The 17733-nt window shown below is 36.6% G+C and overlaps 1 protein-coding gene across 3 annotated transcripts in view; it reads left to right on the forward strand.

The window, feature by feature from the left end:
* Positions 1-17733, forward strand: part of CRPPA (CDP-L-ribitol pyrophosphorylase A) — a 303756-nt gene that overhangs the window by 60487 nt on the left and 225536 nt on the right. The gene's annotated exons all lie outside the window — the stretch shown is intronic.

Genomic DNA, 17733 nt, shown 5'->3' on the forward strand with positions numbered 1-17733 from the left:
GCCCATTTTGACACATTATGTTTTTAGAAATTGATCTGTTTTATTGATATCATCACCTGTTGGCATAATTAAAAATCTGTAGGAGACCGTTTGTTTACAAAGTACATATTTTCTTTAGATACCTGTCTATTCAAGTCCTATGCCCTTTTAAAAAAACTGGGCTGGTTTTTTCATTGTTCTCAGTTTTTAATATACTCTGGATATTTACTCCTTACCAGATAACTTGCAAATATTTTCTCCTCTCTCATGGATTGCCTTTTCACTTTGATTGTGTCTTCTAATAAATAAGCTTAATTTTAATACAGCCTAGCTTACCTATTCCTAATTTTATTGCCTATGCTTTTGGCATTAAATCCAATAAAATCCTTGCCAAACTGAATGTCATAAAGTTTTCCTCTTAGAGTTTTATAATTTTTATTCTTATAGGTAGGTCTTTGTTTCATTTTGAGTTTTGTATATGGTGTTAAATAAAACCCAACTTGATTCTTTTACATCTGGATATCCAGTTTTCCCAGTGCCATTTGTAAAAAGGTTGTCCTTTCCCATTGAATGGTTTTTGCACCCTTGTAAAAAAATTAATTTTATGTAAGCAGGGGTTTATTTCTGGGCACTCTATTGTATTCAGTTGGTCTATATGCCTTTATGCTAGGACCATACTTATTTGATCACTGTAGTTTTACAGTAAGTTTTGAAATAAAGAAGTATGAGACGTCCAACTTTTTTTAAAGACTCTTTTGGCTACTTAGAGTAATAAAGCACTCTCTAATATTACAGACATTAACCATTTCTCTTTTATTCTTCTGTCTTCATTATGAAGCACAGTGCCTCAAACCTAGTAGGTATTCAATACATATTAATGGGAGAATGTAAAAAATTAGAGGATTTCTTGATAGTATAAGATTTGGCATGCTCTTAAAGAAAAATGAAATTCTTTTCCTTATATACTCTGGAGTAGAAAACGACTTACTGTGAAAACTTTACAGAGGAATACTAGCAAATTCTTTTCTTACTCTTAGTTTAGTTCACACTTATTCTTTAAGAATCATGTCTTAATATATGAACTGCTATTTTTACTGGTGTTGTATAGCTGCAAAAACAGTATAGATGCAATCTAATTGCAGGTGTCCATGAAAATAAAAGATGAGGCAAACAGTGGACACTGAATCAGACTGGATAGAGTATGTTAGTACGTTGTTTCTGTTCATCCAGGTATGGGTTCATACAGACTCAAATACTGAAGTAAATTGCAATCACATTAAGTCCTTCAACCTTTTATGTTACCTTGTGTGGTGGAGGCGTTAGCGTCCAGGTGGTAGCTTAGCAGTTGATGGCCAAAAGAAAACCGACTTCTTAGGAAGATCTAAGAACTTTGAGGCCTATTTGAAGCTTGTTAACTTCAGAAAAACTGGAGATGATGGATAAAGAACGGTGAGCTGTTTTGAGGATACATTTCTAATGAAGGAATATGGATTTTAAAACCTTAAAATTATATTCACTTCTTTTTCATATACTATGTGTATTTTGTTAAGCAGATGGATGACTTAATAAATTCATTTTTGTGTGTATCTAAATTACATATTCATCTCTGGTAGGTATCTGTATGCTAGTTTGGTTAAGTTGGGAACTCTTATTGATTTACTTATTTACTTGGTTACATTCATCAAAGGAGCAAGAATGAGATTTGGAAAACCAAGGTAAAACAGAAGCCATTTTTCTTGTAAGGTCTTTGTGCTGTCAGACTAGGTGACTGACAGACAAATTGTGTCTGGTGGGTTCCAACCTGTCCTTCCCATCTCATTCCACCATGTAGCTCCTCCTCATGATGGCTAGCCATCAGTGCTGTTTACCATCATCAGTCTTGGTTCAGCAGATTCACTGAGGTGGTAGCTACACTTGAGCGCCTGTTGTTCACAGACCTCTCCATGACTTCTCCTCAAAGTCCCCCTTTGGTGTCCAGGGAGGTTTGGCTTGTCAGATTGACTACTTGATGATGATGACTCTTTTCCTTCTCCCCGTCCTTTAGTCTGCGCCTTCCATAGCAATTCTGACAGCTTTGTAAGGTCTGATTCCTATGTGACAAGGGATTAGATCACTTACAGTGCCCCTGCTCACCAGAGTAATAAATCCTCTAATTCAAATGTGGAGTTGTGTCCACACTTTATCTGTCTATCTGAGGTACAGCCAACTCTTACTGAGTGGTGAGCACTGCTAAATTTTCTCACCTTGTTGACATAGGAATACATTTTTAGAAGACACATAAGTCTTTCATAAAAATATTCTGTGGTGTTTGGTGTCAGAGTTACTGATTTTGTAATACAGCTTTCTTATTGTTTCACAAAGTATTGCCACAAGAACTAGAAGGAAAGTTTTGCTTTCAAGTGGTTCCCACAGGGTTGTGGTTTATTAGTCTGCTGCCTAGAACTTTGAAGTCCTATATAACGACATTAAAAAGATTACTAACTATGTAATATTGAAGTTGGCATGTTTAGGAACAACCTTTGTTATGGAGAATACTCCCAATCCGAGTGAGTTTTGTGTAATCCGTCCCTTCGAACTACATGCCCTTTAACATGTACTTAAACTTTATAGATTTTAACACATAAAAATAGGGACACATGATTTTGAAGTTTGTTTCATTTTATGGACATGTTTTTTGGACTTTAACATCTTGAGAGTATTTCAAATTATGAGCTAAGTATGTGACTTTGGCGTTATCTGGCCAGTTTGAGGAGGCCATTTCATATGTGTTTGAGTAAACTCAGGTTTTTGTTTTTTTGTGTGTTTTTTGTGGTTTTTTTTTTTTTTCTTATTAGTAGAAATCTTTTTTTCCCTGAGAATATCTTGGGTAAGGGTTTGTTAGTGAAACTTAACGTGTACCATTGAATGCCAAAATGGCCATACGTTTCATAAACCTCACAGTAGATAGTCTGAAACATTAAAAGAGTGGTATTTCTCTGCTCAAAGTATTCTCTAGATTCAACATCATATCATTATCCAGAGCTTTTGACTTATATTAATGCCAGAATAGTTCAAATGGCCAGCCCTCATGTACATAAAAAAATAAAAGCTATGCTACCTATATGTAATAAGAGACACAAAGAGAGATGATATATTTGTGTTATGTGTACCTGTATGATAGATACCCTTGTATGAAGGCAGTCATTAGTTACTAAAAGTAGGCAGGAAATGAAAGAGATTCAGCCCTTGAAGGGACTCAACCGTGGGTAAGATCCACATTTACATACGGTGCCACTTAATTTATTATCTGCCAGCTCTAAATCTACTTTTTACTGTCTTGCTATGTCCCATGGACATCGTTCTTTGCCAAGAACATTTTAGTTTCCTCAGTGGAGGGTGCTGACGGGACACTGTGGGGGAAGGCGTTTCTCTTCCTGGTTCTGGGATGCTTGCATTCCTGCTGGTTCCACAGCTGCCGTCAGCACGAGTGTGTGCAGCATTGAGTGGTATTGATTCTCTAGCAAGTTTCTGATGGTAGTTGTGGTCCTCCATTCCATGCCTGCCAGCTTTTGTTTGCTGACACCCTAATGGAGGTTTTCCCTTTGTCCAGTCCCAGTGTGTCGTTTTGTGCCTGCCAGCCTTACTTCCCTGGCCCAGCAGTAGACTCCAGCTTGGTGGTCCCCATGTGCAGTGTCCTGTTGATCAGCCTAAGGTCCCTGGCATCTAGTTTTAGCCCATGGTTTCTGAGCCCAGCCTTGGCTTACTGATGGTGCACTGTCTCTGGCCCAGGTCAGGTTGCTAAACTTCTTGACCATCCAGTGGGCTGCAGCCAGATGTTTTTAAATGAGGTTTGAATTTCAGTCTTGGAGAGTGGGGGCCCCTTTCTATGTTTTTTCCTTCCTTGGGTTTATTTCCTGAGATTTTTAAAAGAGTTTTATTCATTGTTAGTAAACTATCATATACAGTTAATAATACTTTATATTAAACCTTTCCTGTTCAAATTATGTGTAGTATACAAGTCCTTATTGACGAGTGAACGATACAGTTTTTGTTGTTGCCCCTGAGGCCACATCTCCATCCCTGTAGTGTCAAGGAAGAAAGCTAAAACTTTTGTCCTGAGAAGCTAGAGCTTGAACATGGGGCTCCCAGGGCATTTGAGAATTGAGGGAGTTTAGAATGGCCACAGAGGAGGGGGCGGGACCATATGTGCATATGACAGCTTAAAGCCTTTGCTGACTCCAGAACTCTGTATGCATGGGACAGTATTCCAAGGGACCTGGGGGGTCCCCAGGGAATCAACTGCAAGACTGAAAGATGACCAGACACTTAAGCAGGTGCTCACCCCAGAGGAGACAGAGTTGGAGCTTGCAGTCCTGCCATGTTAAAGAGAGTTAGTGAATACCTTTGGATTTCTATTAATACTCCAGAGGGACCACATCTTAGGAGTAGAAACCCTTACCAGGCACCAATCACCACCCTTCAGAGGAAGAGGAAACAATATACAGTCTGTAACACATGTCTACAGTGCCCACTCTATAGTTCAAAATTACTGTATGTTCAAAAAAAAAAAGTAAAGGTGATTAATATTAAGAGAATCTGTCAATTAGGAAAAGACCGACATATTGGAAACAGTAGTATAGGATTTCAAAATAATGTTGAAAAAAAAATGTTGAATCTACAAGAAAACCTTGACATAATGCATGAGATCTGATGAATTTCAGGACAAATAGAGAAAGTGTAAAAGAGAATACAGTGAAAACTGAGGACTGAAAAAACATCCAGGATAAAATTAGATTGAAATCTATTGGCTGTGGTCAACAGTGAGCTTGAGAATAGACTGTGTTCTATGATACCGGGTTGAAAGCTGCCAGTCTTGTTATGGCCTGGGCACAGACCTGGAACCTAGCACTTCTATTTTACTCTGTAACTCAGAGCAGTTAGAAGCCAGCCAGTATATTTAAGGAGAGGCAAAACAGACCTCCCTCCCCCGAGAATTTGTGGCTGTTAATCTATCACAATCATCCTGTTCTAAGAATAAGAAGTGGGGAAGACAGTGGAGTTTCTGCTAGTTTTAACAACTTACGCATTGTCTAGTCAGTTGCTATACTCCTTGGAGTCTTTGTATTCTTGTCCATGAAAGGGGAAAATATAGTCTGGGCTGGGTTGAGAAGTAAACGTCTGGAAGTAGTATACAGTTAATGAAAGCTACGTATTAAGTGCAGTTCCATTGTTCGTTGGTTCGATTGCTTCAGTCCCTAAAGTTCACATGTAAATGTGGTTAATTACATAAGCTTTTTTCATTGTTCCATAATTTTGAGATAGGTTTGGAAGTAATGTAAAGTTTTTCTGTGAAACTTTTTTTCTTGTTCCAATTATATTTTAATATTGAAAATAGATAAAGGTATAGAAGTTGTTGAGCCAGCCATTATAACTGGGGTCAGAAATTTTGATCTAAGACTATATATTATGTAATATAATCATAATAGAGGCAGTAGTAGTGCCTTGAGGCCATAAGTGAACACAAATCTTTGTACTGTACCACTAAATGAACTTGGACCTTGAGCCAGGTACCTACTCAAGCCACTCTTCCGGTGGGTATTCTCTTTGCTGGGCTTGCCTGCCCTGCCACTCTGGCATCCTAATACACCTTTTTTATTCACGCCTATTTACCCAGTGATGGAAGGAGTCATAAACAATGATGACATCGGGAGTCGAAAATGCCCTACTTGTATTTCTATGTCCTTGAATAATAACAGGCATAGTTTTTAGTTTTTCTGGGCCTAATAATTCAAATATTAAGGATTTGGACTAGATGATGTCTAAAATTTTTTTGGCTCTGATTTTGCAGTTCAGAAACTGTTAAAGGACTGGGGATGGCAATGATTACCTATTAAGAAAAACTGAGTAGAGGTTGAAAAGATACCCAGTGGTCATTTGGTTGGTGACATAAGCCTAAGCTAGTATAAAGTATTAATACAGCCCAAACACACTGAGCTGATGGAATGATGCAATCAAAGTATATGAGAAGTCATAGTAGTGAAGACATTTGCCAGGTGAATCATGACAAGGATATTCCAAATTGTTAGAGAATAAACAGTTGCTTTAAAATAGATTTCCCACTTTATTGAGACCATTAATTTCAAAAGATTTATTTCAGTGACAGAAATACTGGTCTCAGTTAATAAAGCTCTAGTAATAACTGATATTTTAGCTTACAGAATTAAAACAGATTTAGCCATATATTTCTATTCAATGTTAGATTTCTTAAAACAGCAATTAAATGTTAAAATACATTATTAATTGAACAAAAGAAGTAAATCCCTATTGCTTGTTTTAGAGCCACTTGCCCTTTTCTTTGGACTGCAGTTCTCATTTTGGTGTCTGTAGTGTCTAAACTTCTGTTTTTCTGCAGCATGCATTTTCATTTGTTCTTTACTGCTCGATTAGTTGGGAGTTTGTATAGAGTGGGGATTGACCAAGGAGAAGTGTACATGTGTTTTTAAGATTATTAGAGACAGTCACTTGAAACTGACTGAAAATGTCCTCTTCTGCCTCACCCTACAATACACTTAATTTGTTAAATTAACATGGCATTACCCATTCATACAGAAGGAAAGGGAAACTGCTAGTTCACAGAGTACACACTTTATGGAAGGCAGAATAAATAGTATGTGATATAGTCCTATTTTCTAATTAAGTTAAGGTACTTGCACAGGGTCGAAATATGTTAAATGGCAAACACAAGATCCAAATTGTGGCATCATTACAATACCAGTTAGGTTTCCTGAAATTGATAATTGCAACAATGTCATGCTTTATTCTAATACATCCTGCTTATAAAAAGTATAATTACTTGTACAAATATCTGTTCAATAAGATTAGCAACACAGAATGAAAAGACTGGAGTATTTCCTTAATGAGTTAGTTGGAAGTATATTCAGCAGTTCGGTTTTTATTAGCATATTGTCTGTCTTTTTATCTCTGGTTTTCATCTTTTTGGTTTAACTGAGTGGGTTTGTCCTGATGTTGAGTGTGTTTTAGATATACATGCCTTAGGGGAATAAGTGTATTTGAAATGGAAGAAAATAGGATGACTAACTTCATTATTTTCTGATAGAGTTCAGTGAAGGAGGTTCAGGAAACACCCTATTTGTGTTTAATGATACTAAATTCCTTTCTTGGGAACACACCTTTTTCTTAACCATAGTAGTCTGCAGGGTAATGAGAAAAATGCAAGGAATAAATGTTTTATCATCTAATTCTAAGAATAACTAAAACTTCTAAGATGCTTTGGTCAGGCTTTTTTCTTTTTCCTTAAGGTAAGCAGAAGTTTCTTTATAGGTTAAAAAATGTCCAAAGCCTTCCTTAATCTGATGAAGATAGGTTACACCATTGGTGCAGTCTGTGTGTTCCCTACCACAAAATATTAAATGGTATTAAGAGTATAAGGAAGTTATATTTTTTTCCCTTTCATTAGAAGTAGGCTAGTCTACTTACTGCATACCTGATTTTGATGGATTTTGGAATGCATAAATGCCCTTTGTTTTCAACCCTATTCCAAATTATGTCACATCATGTCCTGGTGGTCTATAAAGCAGTATAATACTATGTGAAAAAAAAACAAAATGTGGCACTCAATATACAGTTCAGTAAATTTTACTTTTTATATTCACCATGTTTATTCATTCAGGTGAAATAATTTATTAACTTTTATTTCTAAAAGGAACATCTTTCCTTGCATAATTTTTCAAGAGGATTTGTAACTATCAAATTGTGTAATTAAAATGTCCTCTTACTTTCCGTAAGACATTGTAAAAATTTAATTTACTAAAGAAAAATTTATTCTCATCCAGTGTAAATGATAAACAGTGTAATTATATTACACCCCCCCCCCCCCCCCCCCCGCCCCGTGTAGCTGCTTGTGTCTTGACTCAATTTTCTGGAAGATAAAAGAGTGATATCATTTAAAGTGGTATTAAGTTTGCGCCCAGGTAAAGTAAATCCTGACAGAGCAGGAACAAAAACAAATCAGGAGACCCCAATTAAGTTCTCAGTTTCTCTTCTGAAATTGACATCATAAATGCTAGACTAGAAACAGGATAAGGATATATTTGTTAATGCTGTTGTTAATACACTGAAGCCAACTATGAGAAGGGGGACTATCATAGTAATAAAAATCCACAAACTTTGAAATTATGCTGTTGGGGTTTGAATATGAGTTCTTACTCTGTCAATCTGTTTCCTTACCTCATTTTCTTAATGGTTAAATAGATACTACTTTAAGCCCTATCTCAAAGGGAACTTGGGATGAGCTAGCCCATGTGAAATTTTCTAGTACAGTACTTCATATTAGAAGTGATTGCTGTTGTGAGGTGCAGAGATTCCCAGAACTCCTAGCATGAAACAACAATCAATTATTCTTGCTTGCCTGTCTGCAGATTGTCTGGGTGTTGGTTGATCTAGGCTGGGCTTGACTGGGTTGTTGTTGTCATGTCTGGTGTTTTATATGTGGTTCCCTGCTTGAGGGCTGTACTCAGGTTTGCTCTATGTGTGTTTCTTGAGCCCAGGCTGAAGGGGCAGCAGCTACCTTGGAGAACTTCTTAGAGCAATGGCAGAAATTAGAAGAGAAGTGGAAAGATGTGATTCTTCAAAAGCAATAGGCATGCGTCTATCAGAGTGCCACTTCCACTCCCATCCCATTGGACAAGGGAAGCCATGTGACCAGTCCCCACAGGAGTGCAGTGGGCAGGTACACTTCACACTTCAGATGGTTACAAAGGCATGTGTATATCATTCTACTACAAGGACATGAAAAAATTAAGACCACTACTTACATCTTAATTAGTCAACAAATACTAGATGTTGCTTCTGCTTTTCTTTTGAAAGTTATTTTTAACTTCTTTACTTTTTCTTCTTACCATGAACTTTTTGGCTTGAACAAAATAGGTACTGAACCTGTAACATTCTTGTGGTATTAGCAGCTTTACAAGTCTGACTAGTCACATATATTTTTTTCTGCTGACACAAGTGCTTTTTCTCATACTCTGGCCTAATTTCATCCTTTAGATCACAGCTTAAAAATCAACTCCTTATGAAGCCTTCCTATGTTTTCTTCTTATTTTCTGATTCCCTTTTTAATTTCCTTTGTAGTACTTATTTGATCTGTAATAATTTGGTTTGTGTACTTGTTTGTTACCTTTATTGCCTGAAAATATGTAGTTCATGAAGTCAGGGACTTTGTCCTCTTCATTGTGTTTGCTTCAGAGACCTTGGTTGGTTTTGATAACTGACTGTTAGGGCCACTTTTCACTTCCTGTGCTTTAAATTCTTCCTTTAACATTTCAAATTCACCAATGAATAGTGAGCCTCCAAAACCTTAGGCTCCCATACTTGACCCCAAAACATCAGAACCATTGACCTCTGCATGTGTGCTTTCTACCTGTGACCTTGCTATGTAGCCCTGGGTGTGCTGTATCATTTCCAAGTCTTGTAAGTGATAAACTTTTACCTACCCCCCCCCCCCCCTGCCGCCCCAAGTTTCCTGATGGCTGTTGCTGAAGGGTGTCTTGGAATCCTAGTAAGAACTGCCGGAGTTGGTCTGGTCATAACATTGGTTTGGAGTTAGGAGATGCCTGTGGGAGGCTTCCTGGGGCCCATGTGAGTGCCCTGGACATTTGTAGCTGATAGCATTCCTATCAGTAGGTGGAGACTGGCACAAAAGTAAGAAGAATAAAATTGGAAAAAGGATAGAACAAGTTTATTTTTAGTTGAAATAAATTATCATTACTCTGTCTCATGTTGGTATGGCAGTTTACTAGAAGAGTTTATTAAACAACACATTAGAACACTTAAATTATACAATAGGTTTTGAAGAAGCATTTTTAGAGGGAAGTGAATTTAGCAATACTTTAACAAAACCTTTATATCTTGATGCAGAGGATTCAAGGAAATGCTTAGGGTTCTGGAAGGAAATAACCTAAGTAAATGCTGTCTCCAGAAGCAGTTTGCTTATACTATTAGAAAGTAGATTTCTGATATATAAAATGGGCTAATTCTACATGTTTTATAAATCTCAAAGGGCTGAGAATGACATTATAGTTCCCAAACTGGTGACCATGAGAGTTGAGTGCTGCCTACAAATGTGTGGGTCTCTCCTATATTTTCTTATAATTGAATTTTTTTTTTAGCATTAAAAAACGCAAAAACATGTCTTTTAACAACAAAAGTTTCAGCAATACTGGGTTCTCTGTACTCTTTTGTGCTATATTGTCATACAAATGACATCTTCATACACTGTATACCTTCAATACTCATTGATAATTACTGCTCTTTCTAAATCAGATAAAAGGGTACAATATAGTTGTCTGTTGTATTAAGTTCTGTATGTAGTTACTTTTACTGGTTGCTGTCTGTTACTTCACTTTAGCCTTGAAGACTCCCTTTGGTTTTCTTCTAGACCATGGTGGCTGGTAATGTTGTACTTCATTTATGAAGGGTTATTTTGTTGGATATAAAATTCTTGGTTGACAGTTGCTTTTTCTTTTAGTGCTTAGAATATGTTCTGCCACTGCTTAAGGGAGTTTATCAGACATGGTTTCCTTTGGTTCATGAAACATGTTTAAAATAACTTGAGTCTTTACCTAGTATGTCAGAAGTCTAGTCTTTCTCAGGACAGTTGTATGATTTTTTTCTTTATGCTCTTGTTTCTTGGCATATCTGCTAATTTTTGTTGAAAACTAGCCATTTTTAGTAATATGGCAATTTTGGAAATCAGAACCCATCCCCCTAGAGTTTGCTTTTGAAAATACTTGATTCTACTATTGATTTGTTAAATGACTTAACCTGAATTATGTAGTATGTATATTCTTCTCTACTCTGTCATATGTAGCCAGTGAAGTCTCTGCTCGGATAGTTCAGTGGTCACTTAACGAGAAGAGATTTCCTTAAGTATCTGGAATAAACCATGTTTCCTGCTTTGCCTAGTGTCTCTGTGTGTAGGGGCACACTTGCTGTGCTCAGGGAAGCAGTTCACAACTCTGGCTTCGTTCTCACTTTCTGCTTGTGAAGCACTAGATGAGTCAGAAGAGCGAGCATAAGACCTTCTCATGTCTTTCGTGGGCATGTGGGCATCCCTATGCATGTTCATGGTCTTTACTAGATACCTAGGAATAGCATTTGAGCTTTTCAAAGTCTTGTATGGATATCTCATTCTTCAGCTTTTCCTTTTAATGGTTCAGGTTAGCTTATTGTTTGCCTCAGTTGTTCCCACCACATGAGGCAGCTGCTGTAATAAGCAATTACTGTTGATACTTTTTAGTACATTCCCAGGGAAACATTCACTGGAAGTCTCTGACTTAAGTTAAATAAAAACAAACCTTGGAACTTAGGTTTTTCATGTAGCTTGTAGACAGGTGAAGGGGTAAAACTCTTGTAGCTACCTGGGGATTAGAATTTGGAGAAGCTCCAATTTTGTTCTGCCTTATCCAGTGGCTGCTAGGCTTCTGTTTTTCACTGTGGATGTAGGGTATTGGTTTTCAAGATGACAGTCATGGTCAGGAGAGACTGTTGGCGGGGGTGGGGGGGTTTGGGGAGAACAGGGTAAGTTAAAATGGCACAATATTCACTTTTTTTTTTCTTTACCAAGATTCAGCATTAGCTACTGGAACAAACATTCCATAGACTGTCACATGGCTTTGATTAATTTCCAGAGTTCTGAAAAAGTTAATTTTCATAATATCTGTCAATGTTCTTGTTGCTTTTATGGAAAAAAGAATTACAGAGCCCTCAACAAGTAACTATATTTACTTGATTTAGTGCCCTCAATAAATAACAATATTACTTGATTGTTTACATGACTGTTGTCTCAGATATCTGAGTTTAGGAGTGTCAAGTCAAATATGCAAGAGCCAAATATGCCAACGTTGATTATTGACCATATACTATTTACTTGCCATATCCATCATGTTACTTATAACTATATTTTGATACTAAATACACATCGTTTAAATGTCTTTTCCTTTAAGTTGGAACTATATTTCTCTAAAATGTACATTTATGCTTGTTTTTGCCTTTTAATTACCATTAAGTACATATGATTTGCCTGATTCAAGGGGGTGGGGACTTTGAGTGTATTCTGTAGAAAAAGAGTGAGTTAAAATGCTGAACTTGGAAGGTTTAAATCATGATTGTCTAACCTGTGTTCCATGGAATATTCTTTAAGATAAGTTCTTAGGAAAAGGCTTCATGGTAAAATATATTTGGGAGGTAATAGACATAATATCACCCACTTGAATATTTAAAATGGATATTAGTAACCAAAGACTGACACGAAGTTGCTCAAGTTTAAGGTAGCATTTCCTAAACTTAATTGCATAAGGAGCATTTTCTGCTAGCAATACCCTGAGAAATAAGTACATTTCTGCACAAGAAACCAGTACACCTCTAGACAATTTTATTCACTTATTTTAACTTTATATTTCAAATAAAGTTACAGGGAAGATATGCATAGGTGATTAGTGGTGACAAGTTGAGATAAAAGCAATCTTACATACTTTGCTGGAGAATAGAAATGTACTTAGTTATGCTAAGCTGTATCATTAACCATACTTTTTTATATAATGAGTTAATAAATTGACAAAATTAAATTTTTATTTGTGCTATAGATCTTTAAGAATACAGTGAATTAGTTCTTAATGCTTTGCACAGTTCCAGACATATGGCAATTTTTAATGTGTGTGTATGTGTAATGATTTAGTGCATTTTATTGTCTTTAAGATAATATGATTTCATGGAACTTATCACTTGGAAGAAAGAAAGCTACAGGAAACTGAAATAGAATTTTGAGCTCCTGATTTTTGGGGATGGACCATTTCTAGGTTTGTAAATTCAGGGAAAGCTATTGAAACCCTTTGAAACAGGCAAGAACATTTTCTGGTCTAATCTGTTTGAAAATGCCACAGTTTAATGCAGTATCCCTTATACTTGTGGCTTACATCATGATTTCTAGATACTTGACCTTTATATGTCTTTTGTGATTGTAACCAAATGGGAATTAAATTTTATTTAGGCCTTTGTTTTTAATAACTGAAGAGATTCTTTTAGAAAAATACATAATTTTAGGCTTAATCTGACTATAAAATCCCTGGCTTTTGTCTTTGTGCATGCATACGTGTGTGAGATTTTCAGGAGGTTTGCATTCTATGCAGTTTACAAATGAGAAGACTAGGCACAGCGTGAAGCAGTACCTCTAAGGAGTTAATTTTCCACTTATGTGTAATACCTTCAAATTGAAGTAAATGTATTGTCTTTTTCAATCAAATATTACTTGTGTATATACAATCTGAGGATCTGATGATATTCTGAAAACAGTTTTAGATTAAAAAGCAGGTAGAATGCATGAATTTTTATTTATTTTATTTTAAGATTTTATTTATTTATTTGACCGAGGGAGATACAGCAAGAGAGGGAACACAAGCAGGGGGAGTGGGAGAGGGAGAAGCAGGCTTCCCGCCGAGCAGGGAGCCCGATGTGGGGCTCAATCCCAGGACCCTGGGATCATGACCTGAGCCGAAGGCAGATGCTTAACTACTGAGCCACCCAGGCGCCCCTAGAATGCATGAATTTTTAAAGAATATCAACCCTTCTCAAAGTCATCTAAAAAATAGAAAAAAGAAATCTCCCAAACACATTTATGAAGTCAGAATTACCCTGACAGGGAAACCAGACAAAGATGCCACAAGAAAATAAAATTATAGGCTAGTATCTCTGATGAACATAATGCAAAAATCCTAAACAAAATATTAGCAAACTGAATGCAACAACACATTGAAAGGACCACAGTCATGGGGGGTTTATTCCAGTGATGGAAGAATGGGTCACCATCTATGAATGACTCCATGTGATGTAATCACATTAACAAAATGAAGTATAAAAATCATGATCAACCTCTATTTTTGGTAAGTCAAGAAAGTAGAGGACTTATAGAGGAGATGTATTTCAACATAATAAAGGTCATAGATGACAGGCCCACATAAACCCTCATACTCAGTGATGAAAAGCTGAAAGCCTTTCCTCTAAGATCAGAAATAAGACAAGGATGCTCACTATCCCCACTTGTATGCAACATAGTTTTGGAAGTTCTAGCAAGAGCAATTAGGCAAAAAAAAAAAAAAAAGGGGGGGGTGACATCCAATTGGAAAGGAAGAAAATAACTCAGTATTTGCAGATCATGTGGTACAGGTAATAAACCTTAAAGAGTCCACCAAAAACTATTAGAATGAATAAATTCAATAGTTACATAATATAAAATCAAAACACAGAAACTTGTTTCTATACACTAATAACTAACAGAAAAATCTACACACTAAAAACTAACAATTGTATCAAAAAGAATAAAATATGTAGGAACAATTTAACCAATGAGGTGAAAGACTTACATATTGAAAACTAGGATAATAAGAAAAGAGATTGAAAGCATAAATAAATGGAAAGATTTTTCTGCTGATGGATTAGAAGAATCAATACTTAGAATGTTCATACTAAAAGCAATCTACAGATTCTGTGCAATTCCTATCAAGGTTCCAATGGCATTTTTCACAGAAATAGAAAAAATCATCCTAAAATTTGTACAGAACCACAAAAGATCATGAATAGCCAAAGAGGTATTGAGAAAGAACAAATGTGGAGACATTATGCTTTTTGATTGCAAACTACATTAACAAGCTATAGTAACTAAAACACTATGTTATCAGCATAAACACATAGTATCAATGGAACAGAGAACCCAGAAATGCAAACATGCATATGGCCACTTTATGACAAGTCAGGCACATAAGGGAAAAGGACAGTCTTTCCAATAAATGGTATTGGTGACACTAGGCAGCCATATGCATAAGGAGAAAACTTGACCACTATCTTGTACCATACACAAAATGGACTAAACACTTGAGCATAGGATCTGAAACCATAAAACTCCAAGCCAGTCTAGGCAGTAGGCTCCTTGATGTTGATCTTGGCAATGACTTTTTTGAATCTGACCCCAAAAACAAGAACAGACACAGAAGTGAGACTACATCAAACTGAAAAGATTCTATACCCTGAGGGGAAAAAACAAAATCAAAATACAGCCTACTGAATGGAGGACGTATTTACAATTCATGTGTCTGGTAATATCAAAATTTATATCAAAAATATACAAAGGACCCCTAAAATTCAATAGAAAAGTATCTAAAAAATGGGCAATCTGAATACATTTTTCAAGAAGACCTGCAGCTGGCCCACAGGTACATGAAAAGATGCTCAACATCTCTAATCAGGGAAATGCAAATCAGAACCACAGTGAGCTATCGCTTCACACCAGTCAGAATGACTAGTACCAAAGAGCCAAGAAATAACAAATGTGGGCAAGGATGTGGAGAAAACAGAATCCTCCTGCACTGTTGATGGAATGTAAATTGGTGCAGCCACACTGGAAAACCGTATGGAGGTTGCTCAATTAAAGAAATACCATGATTCAGCACTTCCGCTTCTGGGTATTTATCACACGCAAAGGAAAACCTTCAAAAAGATATCTGCACTCCTGCGTTCATTGCAGCCTTATTTATGATAGCCAATATATGGAAACAACCAAAGTGCCTATAGATGGTGAATAAAGAAAATCTCCTATGTGGAGTCTTAAAAACAAAACTCAAGTTCATGGTTACAGAGAAGAGATGGGTGGTTGCCAGAGGTAGGAGGTGAGGAGTGGGTGGGAGAAATGAGTGAAGGGGGTCAAAAGGTAAAAAAAAAAAAAAGGCAAAACCCACAAAACCTAACAACCAAATTACTGTTCTCTCTCTCAAAACATAGCAGGGAGGATTTCATCAACAAAATATAGGTAGAGAGTTACATATTTATGATTTTAAAAACAAACCAGCAACTTAAGAATTGTCTGCAAGAGTATTACTACTTAATCTAGGTGTAGTGCTTTAGTGCTTTTCACAGAATTTGAAGCAAGACTGGTCGTACTCTGAATGTAGTCTATTTAGATTGTTCTGCATTTAACTGGAGTATTGGCGCAATGAAATATACAGGATATATAAATCCTTCAGTTAGGCAGCGTTCTAGAATCTCTCAAGAGACTGAATAAAGTTAAAAAAGGGGGGGCATTAAAAAAAACCCTCAAAATATCCTGGATGAATTGGAAGATGTTTTCTCCCACTAAGGGTTCTATGGTGAGTGTGGTTAATTACTGTCTAACATGAAATACATACATGGCTTTTAAAAATAGATGAGTGACATGAGAACAAGAAGCCTCTTTAAGCTTTATGGAGAACTGAGAAGAGACTAACATTATGCGGAGTGTGTCTTAGCCTGAGGCAAAAGCAACGCACGGTGGTGAATATGGCCTGGCATTTTGAGTTAGTGATGGGACACTCCCTGTCAGCTGTGTTGAATTTCCACTTCTGTGTAAAGTCAGGTAGAATGAGTGTAGGTTGCACGTAGCACTTTTATTACTGAGCCAAGGAGTTTCCCCTTCCTCTTTCGTGCATATATTGATAAATTATATGTAGATAAGGATACATACCTAATGATATAAATATACTGACATAAAAAATTCAAGATGAAAAACACTGTTTACCTTAAGGAACATTTTGAATGAAATGAATATATGAAAGAAAGAAATCATTTTACCCTGGGGAGAGCACATACTTATCTCCAGCAGCTATTGCCTTGCAGTTACCTTTTTTTTTTTGGCTGCACAAGATGCACTCAGAACCACAGTATTCAAGGTGCTTGTTACTTGGCACCATTGAGTCCTGGCCACCTTCCCTTGTTTTTCCCCAAGGCTGTGATCTATTTGAAGATAATCAATTTCACCTGGAGTGAATTGGAGACCTCTCCACTATGGGAAATGAGGAAGGAAAACTATTTCTTTCAGGTGGATGATTGAAAGGATGCTATGAAATATTTCTACTCTTTCAGGAAAAATGGGACTAAGTTAAAACATGAAAATGGACTGGAAGGTCCTATGCCAGGCACTTATTTTCACTTTATTTTAACCTAGAAAGACATCAAGATTCAAACTCCTATTTTTCTTTGACATTTCAGCAAGGCATCCAGAAATGGTACTGGCCGGGGGGTGGGGGTGGGAGGGGGGATAAAATGGCTTTTTTGTGATTTGGTAGTTTTCAGGCACTAGATAAAATTGGTCCCAAATTGGTCCAATTTAGAGTTACATCAGGAAGGATGTTTTACATCTTTTTGCTGTGCATATGAGTGATCAAGAGATAGTTCGTAGTCTCTAGTGTTACCACTCTGAAATCTTTCACAAGCTCACTTTGTGGGGAAAAAACCCACACAACAAACTCCACAAGATTGGGAAAGAACTCTTCAGGTATGTTTTGAATTTCTCTCTCTCTCCTAACCTCAAAACATAACATGCAAAATTAATGAAATAGATTTAACATAGGTTAGTCACTTTTTTCCAGGAATTTTGCTTCAGCTTTTCTGTGGTCCCAAGTGAAGATAATTTTAGCTCATAATGGACTTGATGAGTCTTAAATCTTCTCATATGAGGATTCCCTAGAGAAACAGTACCACTGTGATGGGCTTTGTACGACAGATGATCTATTTTGATCCTAGGACATCCATATTTTAAGAGATTTCTTTCTTTAGCCTCTACATATGTTTCCTCCTACTCTTGATATTTTCACAATGAAAACTAATCAGCTGGGTTTGTTTTGTTTTGTTTTGTTTTTTGTATTTAATTTAGGCCTGTGTCTGTTAGATGTCTGT

The sequence above is a fragment of the Phoca vitulina genome, unplaced genomic scaffold (assembly GCF_004348235.1).
Source record: "Phoca vitulina isolate PV1807 unplaced genomic scaffold, GSC_HSeal_1.0 scaffold4, whole genome shotgun sequence".
In the NCBI taxonomy this organism is placed as follows: Eukaryota; Metazoa; Chordata; class Mammalia; order Carnivora; family Phocidae; genus Phoca; species Phoca vitulina.